This window comes from Seriola dumerili, unplaced genomic scaffold (assembly GCF_002260705.1).
Source record: "Seriola dumerili isolate Sdu_G_001 unplaced genomic scaffold, Sdu_1.0 BDQW01000155.1, whole genome shotgun sequence".
In the NCBI taxonomy this organism is placed as follows: domain Eukaryota; kingdom Metazoa; phylum Chordata; class Actinopteri; order Carangiformes; family Carangidae; genus Seriola; species Seriola dumerili.
Window position 1 is genome coordinate 724,098 of NW_019174410.1, and position 15,986 is coordinate 740,083.

A 15,986-nucleotide genomic window follows, 5' to 3' on the forward strand; every position below is an offset into this window, starting at 1 on the left:
CGACGTGTATTCACTCGGTCTACTGGGTCCATACAATCTCAAGTTTACAGTCATCAGTTACAAAATGAGCTTCAAGTTACTGACGTAACTAGCTGTACAACAGCCGGGAGCAACAGAACAATCCTTAGTAACCGCTAAAACGTCTGTCAACGTCAATATCACCACCTGAAATGTTTGTCGGTACGGTTTGTCAGTCGTTGCACTGATTATACTTTTAGCTTCAGAGCTAACATTGGAGCTAACTCACCAGGGCTAACAGGAAAGTTGCGAGCTCGGCATCAAACCGCATCTCTTTCCTCTTCAGGAGCCGTCTCCAGCGGTGGAAAGCCACATCAAGATTTACTCGTGTCGCTTCTTTTCTTTGCCGTTGAACGTGGTTTCTTGTCGGGAGCGGTCCTTCGGGATGCAGATGAATTATCGCCTTTTAGGAGGTTCAGCCATTCCTGTGTTTCTGTCCTGCTAACTTCAAGCGCTGCCGGAAGTTTTCTTCGTGGGACTGAGACCAGACTTGACGCAGCCACCGACTCACACAGCGTCTAGCGTCACAAAGTTGGTATCACAACACAGGACAGTCGGGGCTGGCTGAGTGAGCATGCGCATTTCAGTAGATAACTCTGAAATACAACAGATGGAGGTCTTGATCATGACATCATCACTGTGGCGGCTTCACACACTGTTGCATAGTGTCAATTCATTTTATAGAAAAGCTTCTGGCCACATCTTAGTTGCACCCTTTACAGCACAACCACCAAAAGCTGACATTTAAAAAGTAAAGCTACATGTAATTGTCCACATTGCAAACCAACTTAGTTTTCCACACTTGAGTTAAAACAAAGATATTGAGCTAACTTGACTGATATTGACACATTTGATGCATACAAAACATTTTGATTACTTTTACGGTATATAAATCTATGCATGGGATATAAATACAATCATGCTTTCCGTTATACTTACATAAAATCTGTGATATACAAACATTTTAATTTGCCCATTTTGCATTCAGGCCAGTAGATGTTGCACTGTTCACATGAAGCATCAAGATATAAAACCCTTTGTGGAACCACTTTGCTGAGAAAGTAAAACCTCCGATGCTGTGGGACTCACATCCAGTACCAGGCAGTTGATTTCTGTAAGCAAAGAAGATACAACAAGCCGGGAAATTTTACTCACCCAGTATTTCACTTACTGACTGTGGACTGCTCACAGAGTCAGGTTGTCAGTTCACTGCTGCCATGTTGATTCTGGTGTCCGTATATGTAGTCATGGCGCTGTCTTTACCAGTCATCATATTTCGGCAGTCTTGTTCTGACCAGCTAGGGAAAGGGAAGCAACATAAAACCAGGTGTTATTGCTAAATCAAAATTTACTGATTTAATTATTGTCGTAACCAGGAGGGTAAATAAGTAAACATAAATACAAACAAGGCAAGAGGATAACTGAAGTAGGGGAACAGGAGGCCAACAAAGAGCCTAACTATGCGATTCTAACAACCCGAAAACACTAGAATCAGCGCCCCTGTTCCTAATGTGTCCAACAGTCTTTTTCTAAGGGTGTGATGCACAATCAGAATTTTTAAAACTTAGCCCAGTCCCCAACAATCAACACCAGCATCTCAAACCAAATCACAAATTACACACAAAGGCGGTACAGAGGCGAGCTGCCGATCATGTCAGCCGCCACTAGTGATGTGCGGGCCGGGCTCTTAAACTCTCTTCCTCTGATGCTCAAACGGCAAACAGCTGTGGTGAGGGCTGAAAGGGTCAATTGCTTGCACCAATAGGCAGCACCCGTGGTAGGTCGGAGCCTCCTCTCTCTGCCTCCGACCAGGGACAGGTAATCCATCAGTTAGATGTTAAAATGCCGGAGCTCTTGTGCAGCAACAGGCTGTAAGAAACAACTGCTAAGAGAGCAGTCTTTGCTATGCACGGATACACGCTACGAAGTCGCTGCTAACACCAGTTGCATTCCATTTAATTCGCAGGTTAAACTTTGATATTAGTGTATAAAATAATCTTAGTAAGGCTAATTTGCATACATGTCCACGTTTGTAAATATCAACGTATATGAGGAGAAAGCTTGTAATATTAGCTGAATTACTGTGTGTAAGCTAACTGTGTGGTGTAACCGCTTGTATTAAAACAAAAGTTCGGAAGGTCTGACGTTCACCGAACTTAGTGTTAACAGAGACAGCGGGTGTGTCAAATGTCCGGTATAGTCACGGTCACTAAACGATCCGTTATATACAGGGAACTGTCGTGTCTGGACGAGCTGTTAAAGAGCAGGCAAGCGGACGGTGTGTGTCGTTGTTTGTTCATATAAGTTTGTTTCAGTGTTAGTCGGCTAGTTTTCAGCCTTCTATGTTCATCTTCATTATTGTGATGACAGGAGTCAAGAACATCTTTGGAATGATTCTTGTCTCTGTCAGAATAAAGAATCATCACTGGAGAGCTGAGGAACCATCATGACATGTGCACCTGCACAAGACACCAAAATGAGTATTAGTTCTATTTCTATCGTTATTTCATGTAAAAACGGTTCAGCTAACTTTTTATACAACTAAGCTGGAGGGAATAATGTATTTTCAGATATTTTCGATCATCTAATCAGAGTGCTGTTTCTTTTGTCTTTTTCGCTGTACTACTACAATATGGTATCTGTATGATTTCTCTCTATTATGTTTTTTTTCTATCCAGGCAAGGTCATGGATCTTTGGGGAACACCTACCAACCTCTGCCAGCAATGATAGGAGGCCCTGCACCACCTCCCTGAGGAGAAGAATATACACAGATATTCAGTGTATTCAGATGTGACTTGTGACCTAGAACAACTCTATAACCCTACTGCAGGTTGCCCCTTGATCCTTTCATTCAAGGAGAACACCCCTTCTTCCCTCTACATCCACCAAGGCTTCATTCGTCCTAAATCTTCACCTGTAGATATGTTGATTCAGTCCAAGGGCTGCTTCTCTTGCCCTTACCTGTGGATATGCTGATCCAGCCTAAGAGCCCTCCTACCCCCTTTGATAACTTGAACCTCGCGTGTTACATTGCAAAACCTCTATGAGAACGATTACCCTTTGCTTCTAACCTCCTTTCCAACTTGTTAATCCTTCTTCCTGACCAAATGTCGTAGTAACCCACTTGGGAGAAGTAGATCATATGCAAAAATTTGAACAATCAATTATCTATCCCTTTGTCTTCAACTTGTATAACTGTTCCTGCCCGTTGCCACTCCTTGGGTCTCTAGTTCTTACTTCGGCCTGCAAGACCGCCGCTCGTTTGTGTCCAGTTGCTCACTTCGTAGTATCCCGCTGGTCGGTAGAATTAGCCCGAATGTTGGCTCTAAAACCTGTACTTCCATCACTAACTTACCCCAGAAAACTTGAAACCCTATGAGGACTTGAGTCAATTTTCTCATCAACATGCAGAGTGCACACTATTTGTTGACAGAACTGTTTTACTTCATCCAAAACACCTACATAAGACCCTTGTTCATTCGCAAAAATAAATACAGTGTTAATCATGTTATAATATTTATGAATATTTTTAGTTATATTAACCCAACATTGTCCAGGTTTAACATTGTTAGTCCTTATCCAGCCTATTGCTCCTTCCTTTCTGCCCTTGGCCCTAACAGACTCTCACCTGTCACGTTTACACTCTGCTGCCCATGTGACATTAAGTCGAATTGACCTTTGTGGACTTCCCCACTTGTATGCTAAAATAAAACACAACTGTCAATAGTTTAAACATTAGAAAGTTCATATTTCAATAGGTACCACTCCACACAGTCAGCCAAACTGATACCTGTATAGTTAATATCAGTGTGCTGTATCAACCAGGCATCACTTATTTAGAGGAGATTGTTACTGGAGGCAAAATAAATATTAACTGTCTCACACATTTAGGACTCATGATGAATAATGATTATACTTGTTACTAAAGATCTGTGCGACTGTTGATTCAACTACTTCTTTTTATTAAGCAAACTTACATATGACAGAGAAATTCAGCTTTAAACTTCAATCCACAGCTATTTTTTGATTTTAAATAGGTTACAGTTGATTATAAATTTGTTATATACAGTATTAATTTAATACTTTAATACCATGTTTCCAGTGTTGTAAATTGTTTAAATTAATGTAGTTTATAATGTCCAATAAAGTTATGAAGCTCGTGAATGCTTTAACTTTTTTGTTGATGGTTTTCATAGAACAATCTGGTTATGAATTTTTCACAATAGTAACACGATACAGCATGTGTGGACTATTTCTTTGTTAGCTTTAATCAACAACATAATACTAGAATTATTTAAATGACAACACTGACAATGAACGGAATTCAAAAACATGCTTGACAATGGTTAATTAGGTAAATACTTTCAACCTGTGAGGTGGATCTCTCTCCTCGTCGATCGGTTCACCATGTTGTAACCACTTTACATTACTGTTAGGAGATCAGCCATGACTGAAAGTGCACTAGGTCTTTACATTTCTCAGGAGATTTCAGCATCCCTCTGTCTTTATCAGGACCTGAGCCAGTACAGATGCAATACCGCCTCCACCTGTCTCACCAACGGCAGAGTCCAGACACAGTGTCTAGGTGAGTAACACGCTATCATTCACTTTGAAAAGTAAGACTTGTCTATACCACTGTGATTAAATCAGACCCACAGTGTAAACATGTTCGTACTGCTGATTCTTAATAATGAATAAACGACTGTCTGTTTATGTATTTTTTGGCAGCATATCATATTTGTTACTACTAAGCGGCGTTGCTTGTGCGTGTGTAGTATGCTGGGTGGTAACATTGATTGCGCTTATCAACACTTAGTAGTTTACTCTTAATTTTCTTGCATTTACATTTCATGATATTCATATTTATATTTGCATATTCATATCTACCCTGATTATCGCACACATGAATATAAATAACTTATATGATCTAAAGAAATTGTCCTATAACATGTTTGTCTGTCTCAGGACCAGAATTCCCGTCTAATCACTAATGATGGACCGGCACCTGCCTTTTCTTCTGTATTTGGCCTCATCAGTTATCAACCACATTACATCAACATCTTGAGGTATTATCCCTGCACATGACAGATGTTGTCTATACTGTGATCTTTTGCATATTCCCCTAATCCAATACCCCTTTGCGCTTCTCGCCCAGCAGGAGTTTTTTTCATTTTAAAACACTTTTGTACATAGTTGCGTAGTATGGGATTTTTTTTTATTTTATTTTTTTTTTTTTATAAATGATTCTCTTCTACAAATTCTTCACATGTAAATGTATAATTTGTTCAGATTTATTCATAGTCTCGTTTTTATTACAGTATATGCTAAATAACCTTTAAATGGCTGATTGGTGCATCTTTTATGTTCTGAAGTCCTTAGAATGCTTGAAAAACATTTCATAGTGAAAAGAGGAGCTGCTTGACATGTCCTTATTTATTTATTATTATTTTTTTTTTTATTTATTTATTTATTTTTTTCATAGGGTTGGCAGAATCCTCCTCAGGCTGGAACCATACCTTTGCAGCCCCCCGAAAGCAAGAAATGGTGAGTCATGCGTATGATTTAAACAACAAAATGTTAGGATGAGTTAAAATGATTCTGTTAACATTTTATGTTGATGATGGATTTCACTCTAGTTTACAATGCAGGTCTGTTGTAATGTGTTTCAAATTACCCTCAATAATACACTGTGAACAAGTTTTGCATTTGTAAAAAGAAAAACAAGACTTTATTAATGAAACCAAACAAATGACCAGTGGTGAAGTAATGCAGATACAATGTGAAAGACAGTGTTTGTGTAAAATTTTGCACTCAAGTTCCCACACAGTGTGATACTGAAGTTACAAGTAGAATTTTGAGCCTATTTCAACGGTTTATATTTTATGTAATTGCATTTCCACACACAATTAAACATTTTAAGATGAGTTAAAATAATATTCTGTTTATTACATTTACGTTGTGGTCATATCGAATGCATCAGAAAACAACGTGGATGTGATTATTGATATTTGGCTTGAATATTACAATTAAAATACTCGTTTGGAAACTTGCTGTCTCTGATTTGTTGTTAAGGAACTTATTTTGATGTAGTGAGGAATTACTCTGTAACAACTGTTTATCAATTCACCAACCAAAGCTCTATAAATAGTAAACTACCAGTTAAATTACAACCAGGTAAGGTGTAACATAGCCTGCTTTATGCTGAGAAATGTGTATTAGTTAGCAGATTATTTTTTTTATTTTTTTAAAAAAAACAAAACTGTTGTTGGCTGTAACTGTGTACCTCGGCTCAAATTAGGGTCAAAATGATTTTGAGCTTGTAAAGTGATGTTCACAAATAAATTCCAATGTTTGTAGTTGTAAATCAACCTTTGTAAACCTATAAAATAAATCTGCAGGAGAAATTCTGGTTTGCGTATGTGAAACAATTGCACTTGTGTTGAAGAGATTTGTATTAAGAGTCTGAATCAAAACTCCACAAATGATCAATGTTAAAGAAAGACACTGTAAAAGAAATGGACTTGTCAACATCTGTGTTGTGATACAGAGCAGGTCTTTATTGGTGAAAAGGGACAAACAGCTGGCATTAGCAGCTGTTGACAACCAGACAATAATTGTGAAAATGATGACATTGATAACAATGATATATAATAGCTGCAATAAATGATAATGATGATAACAGCATTGGTCATTGATGAATGAATTTGATGATTTCATTACAAAATTGCAAAATAACAAGTGGGGGGGCCAGCTTGCTAGCATTAGCTGCCATCTTGCTGGCATTGTTCACTGATGAATGAATTTAACAAGTTATTAGATTGCAAAATAATGTAATGTAGTAATGTAAAAAAGTGAGTACTTTCTAAATGCACTGTATGTGTAACTGATTGATCTGTCCAACAGCCATCTCTAGTATTCTTTCCCAACAGGTGCCTCCCACCAGGGAGTTTCTCTAGGATGAGGTTTAATTCAGGCAAAGTTTATGTTCTTACAGCCGTTTTCACACCACTGCTGTGATATTAACATTTGAAACCTTTCTGTCTCTCTCTCTCTCCCTCCAGGTGACAAAGAAGCTGCTGGTGCTGCTTCTGAAACAGCTGCCTGGGTTACCGATGTTGGTATGTTGGCTTTCCAAGATGGTGGCTGGATTGACGACGCTGCATCTTCGAAGTGGACCCCCGGAGGTGCCTGCCTTCTCATTGAGGCATAGCGGCGGTCCTACCTGGAAGGGGAAGCACATGATGCTCAGCCTGACTGTTGCCAAGGTGATCCTGAGGATCTCCTGGGAGGAGTGGAGGCTGTATTGTTGGAGGGAGGACACATGGGGCGGAGGAGACGTCCCTCCTCATCCAGGATCTCCACGTCACCCTGGTGGCTAGTTCTGCTTTGCTGGGCGCAAGGCCGGGGCTGGGGGCTATTCTTTCCCAACAGGTGCTTCCCACCAGGGAGTTTCTCTAGGATGAAGTGTAATTCAGGCAGAGTTTATGTTCTTACAGCTGTTTTCACACCACTGCTGTGTGTGTACTAAAATCACACACAAATATTAACATTAACATTTGAAACCTCTCTCTCTGTCTCTGTCTCTCTCACTCTCTCTCTCTCTCTCTCTCACTCTCACTCTCACTCTCTCTCTCTCTCTGTCAAAGAAGCTGCTGGTGCTGCTTCTGAAACAGTTGCCTGGGTTACCGATGTTGGATTGATAATGTCACATTGAGGCATAGCGGTCCCAGCTGGAGGGGAAGCGCGGGATGCTCGGCATGACTGGTGCCAAGGTGATCCAGAGGATCTCCTGGGAGGAGTGGAGGCTCCACTGTTGGAGGAGGACACATGGGGCAGAGGAGATGGTCCTCCTCATCCAGGATCTCCACGTCACCCTGGACGTCTCTTTGCTGGATTCTCTCTGCATCCAGGACATATGGAGACACAGAGGAGCCACCAGCTGCATTCAGGACCCAGCAGGTGCAGCTGTACAGAGACTGGTAGACTGACAAAGGGGCGGGGTCAGCCTTCCAGCTTCCACCTTAACCAGTTCATCACAGGTACAATCGTGTGTCTCAGAGCTTGTGATTCAGTATAATGTGTATTATCATTTCATGCAAACATGAAATGCGTTTTTGATCCAAAACCTTTTTCCTCAAGCCAGTGCCAAGTACTTCCAAGCTCCTGGCAACACCTGCCTGACAGAGCAGGAGGAAGAGCGAGTTGTCTTCCCTCCCAGAGACCAGGAGAGGCAGCCCAGGTGACAGTTCAAGGCAGCGACGGGGAAGAACACCTCCTGTCCTGGGAAGGAGAGTCTCCAGAGGTGAGAGTCACTTCAGATATCACTGTTTCCTCTAATGAATATCAGATCTATATTCACACACACTGCTCTCTGATTATCTTTCAGCTGTCTTCTTGGACTGAACTCGGGCCCTGCAAACTGGGCCAGTGTTAGCCGCCTGCTGGAGGCCGTTTGCAGCCGGCTCTGCGTCTTCACCCGGTGGCCACGTGGTCCATGATTTGGATTACCTTCAAAGTAAAAGTCTGAACATGGTAAGAGGGAATTATTGGCTCCGTTGTACAAAACCTTATACAATTTATACTGCCTAACACAGAAGCACAGACACTTTCAAAACAAGAGTCTCAAAAAGGTAAGAGGTAAGGAAGGTCATAAACGTTCGATCTTTGAAGCGATCGTCTATATGGGGATATAGTGGTATAGCTTCATTGCAGATCAACTTCTCTAAGTGCATGCACGTGTGTGTACAGTTGTGAATGAAGGTACAGGTGAACTTCACTGTCACAAGACAAGTTTGCATCATAAAGAGGTGGATAAATCTTATTTAGTAACAAGTATAAATTATAGTAGAGATGTAAAATAATACTTCATAGCTCAGTGAGGACAGAGCAACAGTCTGACAGCTTGACTGGAAGCTGTTGCAGCCGTCCATAAGTGATGGAGGGAAGGTGCAAAAAGTCCAGGAGCCGTTATTCATCATCAGTCTTAGTGTTAGAAAACGTTTTACACTGTGGTTTTACAGCTTAACGTTAGCACACATGCTAACTTCAGCTACAATAACATTACAAGTTACTCCTCACATATACGATATTGGCATTCAGCCTGTAAGACTAATGTAACAGTTGTGACAGCTAACCGTGTTAGCAGCATCTTCACACGGCTCAGCCAGGAGCCTGTTGCTGTCAGGTTGATGCAGGTGGGTTTACCTGGTGTCCTCGAGGACACAGGTCAGATCCACCCCTCCCTCCTCCCCAGCTCCACCCTTTCATCCAAACATGGTTTCTTCTGGCGCCAAAAAACCAAGATGGCGACGTCCATTAAGCCAAACTCAGGCTTCAAAACTGCAGTTCACAAGCCGATGGGTGACGTCACGGCAGTTTGCCACTTGACGCAGACACACGCGCACATGCACGGATGGTACAGTGTACAGAATATCATATGTTAGTGTTTGCAGACCGAAGATCTAGTTTATTGAACAAGGTTCCCTGAGCTGATGGAATCTAGTGGCCACAGCAAATGAATTGGTGATTGTGAAGTTTGTCCTGTTTTCTTTTATGGTATATGGTGCACAAACACACAGCCTAGTAAAGTCCAGGCAGGAAGACAACAGCAAGAAGCGCCTGAGTTCAGCTTCAACCCTGGTTCTTTCTTGCAGTGTTGCATGTTCTCCTCGTGTTTCCTCCAGGACTCTGATTGTACAAAGTCTGTACAATGACATGCGCATTTTTGATGCTTCACTATACTATGACATTTTTATGATAATTTGATGCCTTACTAATTGGACGCTCGGATGAAAATCGGTTGCTTTCAAAATCAACATGAATGTTACAATCTCCCACTGTAATGACTTTATCTTTACTAAGAACTAACTCAGATTAAGTAACTAATTATTAGATGTGTTTTCCAGCTTCGGTGTGAAAGACTAAGAGTAAAGCTCTGAAATGAGTTATGACTAAGTTTAGGTTTAGGGCCGATTAATAAGCTGGAGTGATGAACCCACAGAAAGTCATCAGCTGAATCTGCAGCTCCCCACAGCTCTAAGGAGATTTATAGTGAGTTTCAGCCCATCGTCCGGCTGCTGCAACATTTCGGTTTAGCCCTCTCACCTCTCTCGTACTGTTGTTTTTGACAGCAGCAGGCAGCTGTTTCCAGTGAAAAATACCTCTGTCCAGCAGCAAACAGCAGACAGACACAGGCCAGGTTTCCATTCAGACGTAGCAGCAATTATAACTGAATTCTGTGGGAATCAGGAAAAACTTTATTGATCCCTGCAGGGAATTGATTTGTTACTTAACACTCAGTAAAGAGGAAGTATAAAATAGTAACTATAATAGATGCAAAAAGTAAAAACAATGTAATAATAAATACAAATGATAATACATTTATTTCCTTTCAATGCACTCAAGGACAAAAACAAGCTATAAAATAGAGCATAAATTAGATTGCATGAAATAAATATGGTTGCACTGAACGCACATGTTGGAGGTGTTTGGTTGTGAAGTGAGAAGCAGAATCTTGAAATCAATACGATGTTTAACAGGGAGCAAGTGCAGCTGCTGGAGGACAAAATGTATGTTCCATTGAAGAGGATCTGCTTCATGATTCAGGCTGCCGCATCTGAACCAGCTGAAGTTTATGGACGCGTTTTGTGAGGAAGACGAGAGAGGACAGAGTTACAGTAATCAATGCGAGTTGCGATAGATAAATAGGAGGCATTGTCCATGATTGTCAGCAGTTTATCACAGTATGCGTGTACATTAACTGCAATGTGCAAATGTAAATAAATTAAAAAGGTGCAATGTGGGTTGACAGTAGATGAAGTTTAATGGCAGAGGTGGAGGAAGAGGGGGAATTGTGTAGATGACCGCAGGAAGTTGGGTTGTGTTCAGTGGACGGACTGAACCTGCTGCTCTGATTGAACCAGAACTCTGTGCAGAGGTTTGGCAGATGTTTTGACAACATCTTCCTCTCCACAGCTCCATGCAGAGGATCCAGCTCGTCCCCACAGGACTGAACCGGCCCTGAAACAGTTTGCTGAGTCAGTTGCAGGCAGCCGCCCCTCAGGCTTCTGTTGCTGTTTACCAAGTGAACAAATGTCAACCTCACGGTGGTGCCAGATGTAAAGTGATCAGGGGATCAGCAAAGTAAGCAGGGTTCATCTTCTGGGGTCCACTAACGTCAAAACAACTAACACTGTCGTTTCTAGAAAATAAGACGCACAGATACAGACCTGCAGTGGTATGAGCCTGAGCTTTCCTTCAGTTGTGGCAGTTGATCCCCTTTTACTTCTGATGTTATTCAAACATTTCCAGGAAAATGACCTTTCCTGGTGATTTAATACACTTTCTGCAGTGGAGGAGGACTGTTCAGGGCAGGATAAAGAGCCATTCATCTGACTAGAAAAATCGGATTTCACCTTTTGACTGAACAGAGAAGTACTACATGTTCTTGGCATAAAGTCGTTTTAATAAATCAGTGTTACAGAATGAAGCACTGAAAAACACACTGTGAAGGATTTACAGACCGAGCAGAAATAACCACAAATTGTCAGAGTGCTTGTGGAAACTCTTTTATTCATCCACAATAAGCCACGTTCCCTGCTAATTACACAGTTTAATTCATTCTCACCAGCAGTGGTTTGGTGGTTGATTCTCTCTGAATGGTTAAAGGGCAATGCAACTAAATTTGACTTGAAAACTGAACCTCAATCCACCGAGACAACACCATCTCCAGGAACTTCATTATCGAAAATAGGAATTTCTACTCCTCCGTCAGAGTTTGCAGCACCTGGGATTTTGCAGTTCATTGAAAGTCATTTTTCCAGCCAGGAGACAGTTTACAGGGGATATGGGTCAATGGGTAATTTAGATTTGAGAGCTAAAGCAAGCTGATCCTCTAATGTAATGTTCCTAATGCTCCCCGCTCTGCTTCACAGAGATCCTGTTCCCAAATTTAGACCGATCCATCCGAAGCCTCAGATACAAGAAAAATAAAATAATGAGTATGGTCAGGTTGCCAGGCAGTGGCTTCGACAAACAGAGTCTGACTCTGTAATATTGCTGCTGTTGTCTCCAAGACCAAAGATAACACTCTAAAACTACCGTGCTTCTCTGCTTCTCTGTGCTATTGATTCTTTTTTTTTTTAATTCAACCAAAAAACATCAAAAAGACATCGGATCGCTTGATTTGATAACCTGTTATTGTTCAAGTGTTTTCGTCCGTCAGCCTTCAGCTCCACTTGATTTCTCTGAGCGGCTCTCCACACTGTCTGAAAACACCAGACAAACAGTTATTTCATTATCTTCACTGGTTGTTTATCTCAAATACAGTAAGCTCTATAATTATTGTGTGTCCTCTACCGTCTCTGCCGCGTGTCCTCCATTTTTTATCACTGTAATTTGTCTGAAAGTGCAATAGAACTTTTATTATTACTATTATTATTATGATTATGATAAATATAACTAATTCTGAAGCTTTGGCAAATATTACAGAGCCACAGTCAGAGTTGTGATGAACTGGTGATATAATAAATGAGTTATTAATCTTTATCAAAAGAATAGAGAATTTACACACAAGCTTATCTTGTACAAACTCTCTAATCATCAAACCAGCTGCAGCTGTCGCTCATAAAAATTATGTGCCATGAATTTCTAATGATATGAGGGTCACACAGGGTTTGAAGTTATCAATCACAAACTAATTAAATTGTTTAATTAAAAAAATTGTATGACAAAAGTGTCATGGCAGTAACTGCATCCATGTTTACAAGCAACACAACAGAAGTGTTTCCAGGGGACACTAAAAAGTGATGAACAGTCTCCTGTCTCACCTGTTTGTTTTTGGATTCCTTGTCTATTGTGCTCATTGTGTGTGTGCTTGTTCTAATGTGAGAAAATCATATATAAAATAATGAAAAAAAGAAATTGTGTTGGTTACAGCTGCTTAAGCATCGACTTTCATATCAAACTGTCCTGCACCTCCAAACATGTCGCAGCCGTCATGTCTGTTGTCCAGTCGGTGCTGCTTTACAACTTCAGAAGCATTACAGAGATCTTGTTGACTTGTGTGTGTGTGTGTCAGTCACAATCTTTACTGCACACCAGCCAATATTTAGATGTTTCCCAGCAAAGTTACACTGACGTCTGAGGGCACGGGGATTTATTTGGGGCATGAAAACAATGATGATTTCAGCGCTGACAGACCCGTGCGCTCAGATGTATTACATCAACATTGCAGCAGTTCTTACATCAGCCTGCAGAGATCACACAGCCACCTCTACCGTCACACACATGCTCCAAAAATACAGACATTTCACACATTATCCGCAGGGAATTTATATCAGGTAGAATTTAATAATGTGTCACATAACCAGCTGTGGCTTGTGTCTGCTGTGTGCTGCTGCTCTGACGGCCTTAACCCCAAAATACACACCCTGTGCCCTCTCACTGAAAGCATCTGGTCTTGTGCAACACCTGAAGAATTGCAAGACAAAAAACACCTCAAAAGGAAAAAAGGCTGAAGTCTTTGTTTTCCTGCTTTTGCACACACACACACACACACACCCACACACACACCACTGAGACTTCAGCTTCTCATTAAGTCCTTGCTCAGTACGAGGAGACACAGTACGATCTAACACACAGCGTGGCGGCCGGTAGAGATGCAGGAAACTTCTGCTCCGAGTTGTGTTGTCACTGAAATGAAGGAACCTGCAGAGCGAACATGAATTCTGATATAACATCTGCCACAGGCTGGAGTCCTGAGGCAGGTATTCTTCAAAGGAGGCAAATGTCAGAATAAAAAAAACAACCATTTAGCGTGAATAAGAGAAACCGCGGTCCCTGGAGGAGCCGTATTGATTCCAGAGCCAGTCGAGACGTAAATGTCGCTCTCTGGCTGTGTGCAAACATTTTATCAGTAAAGAGCTTGTTACAGTATCGACGGGGGCTCATCCCCCACAATCTGACACAAACCAGATCAGGCCAAAAGCAGAAATAACTTTATGTCTCCCATTTGCCAAGATTAATGTTGGCTGGATCGTGTAAGAAATCAGTCTTCATGTCCGGGCCAGGGAAACTATTACAACATCAGTTTGACCTTTTCTTCTATTTTCAGAATATTTGTTGTGATGAAGACTCTGACTTCCTCCTCACAGAGAAGCCCATTCCTCACATTCAGGTCTTGAGTAAGATACCGACCTCACGGTATCACTGAGTTCGTCCTTCTGTACAGGTTTTAAAACATATAGAACACAATGTAGTAAGCTAAAATACAAACGATCGAAAATATAATCAGATATTTAAGTGAGCTTTGTGCATAAGTTAATTTTATTTCAGTGTGCAGAACATTATGATGTCACAGTGAAGTTGACCTTCGACCTTTTGGATATAAAATGTCATCACTTCATTTTATCCTTATAGACATTTGAGTCAATTTGTGTCATGATGATTAGTGAATGAATTTGTGAGTTATGGCCAAAAATGTATTTTGTGAGGTCACAGTGACCTTTGACCTTTGACCAACAAAATCTCTCCAGTTCATCCTTGAGTCTGAGCGAACATTTGAGTCAAATTAGTAGAAATTCCCTCAAAGCGTTACTGAGATATTGCGTTCACAAGGCGAATACCATGTTTTGTGAGGTCACTGTGACTTTGACCTTTGACCCCCAAAATCTAATCAGTTCATACTTGAGTCCCAGTGAATGTTTGTGCCAAACTTGAAGTCGTGTCAAGGTGTTAATGAGATATCGCGTTCACGAGAGCGGGACGGACGCGCCGGCTGGAGGCATAAAAATCCAATGTGTGTTACAGATCAATAAACCTTCTCATGACTCTGTGTGTGATGGATGTGCAGCCACAGGGACGGACCTCAGGCTCCTCTTTAACTCCGACACACTGTCTATTACCACAAATTGATCCGTCTCCACCTCCACCTGTAATCCCCCCGAGCAGAGAGAGCTTCGTGATGTCATCGCCGTCTGCTCTGACACTCAATCACAACAGCCCCAACTGGTGTTACCGGAGTAACGACTGTTACTCACAGAGCAAATAGCAATGTCATAACTAAATTGGTTTATTACTCAGGCCATGATGAAAATCAGACCTGATCAAAGTGCGAGCAACTCTGCCTTTTCATATCGTCCTGCGGTCTGAGCCGCCGCTGCCGCCGCCGACCTGCACACGGTCCACTGACACACACAACAACAGACGACTGCTGACACCAAGTACAAACACAGTGATTCCATTAGGAGTGAAGGAAGGCGGCCTGTTGAGGTGGGTCACTGCAGAGCTTTATGAGATGAAGAGGCGCTTCGTGTCGGCCTGAGTCACCGTCTCCCGGCGGAGCGAGACATCAGTCTGAATATTTTGGCAGCATAATCTAATCTGTTCAACTTCAGCCCCGTCTGCCGCTGGCCTTTAACAGCACGTCCAATCAGATCACAGCTGACCGAGGGAAGCGCCGCCGAGTCTCCAGATATGTGGCGTTAAGAGTAAAGACATTTTTTTGTTTGTTTGTAAAAATATAGAAATGATCTGAAGACATGCTGAGACTGAGCTGGATCACGTCATGGTGAAGTGATATTTCAATCAGGAGAGATTTCATTCTGACAAATAAATACACCTTTATCACCGTGTGGAAACGAGAGGAAAAGTCGGATGTGAGATCGTGATGTCATCATATTTAAAAGGAAGTGAGGCTGTGCGACGTATAGGATCCCCCCCCCACCACCACAAATATATCTTCTTACGGATCAACACTGGGAACGTCAGATAAGGAACCTTGAAAAGTTTTACTGACACCAGGATAAATGAGTTTTCAGATCTGTGTATTCTGCTACAGGAACTCTGATCTACCAAACCTTAAAGTAAAACTGAGTAAAAGAGTAAAATACGGGACCTTTAAGTTAAAGAAGTGACGTTCCTCCAACAGTGTTTGTGCAGAGAGGACACATCAACTTGTGCCAACACA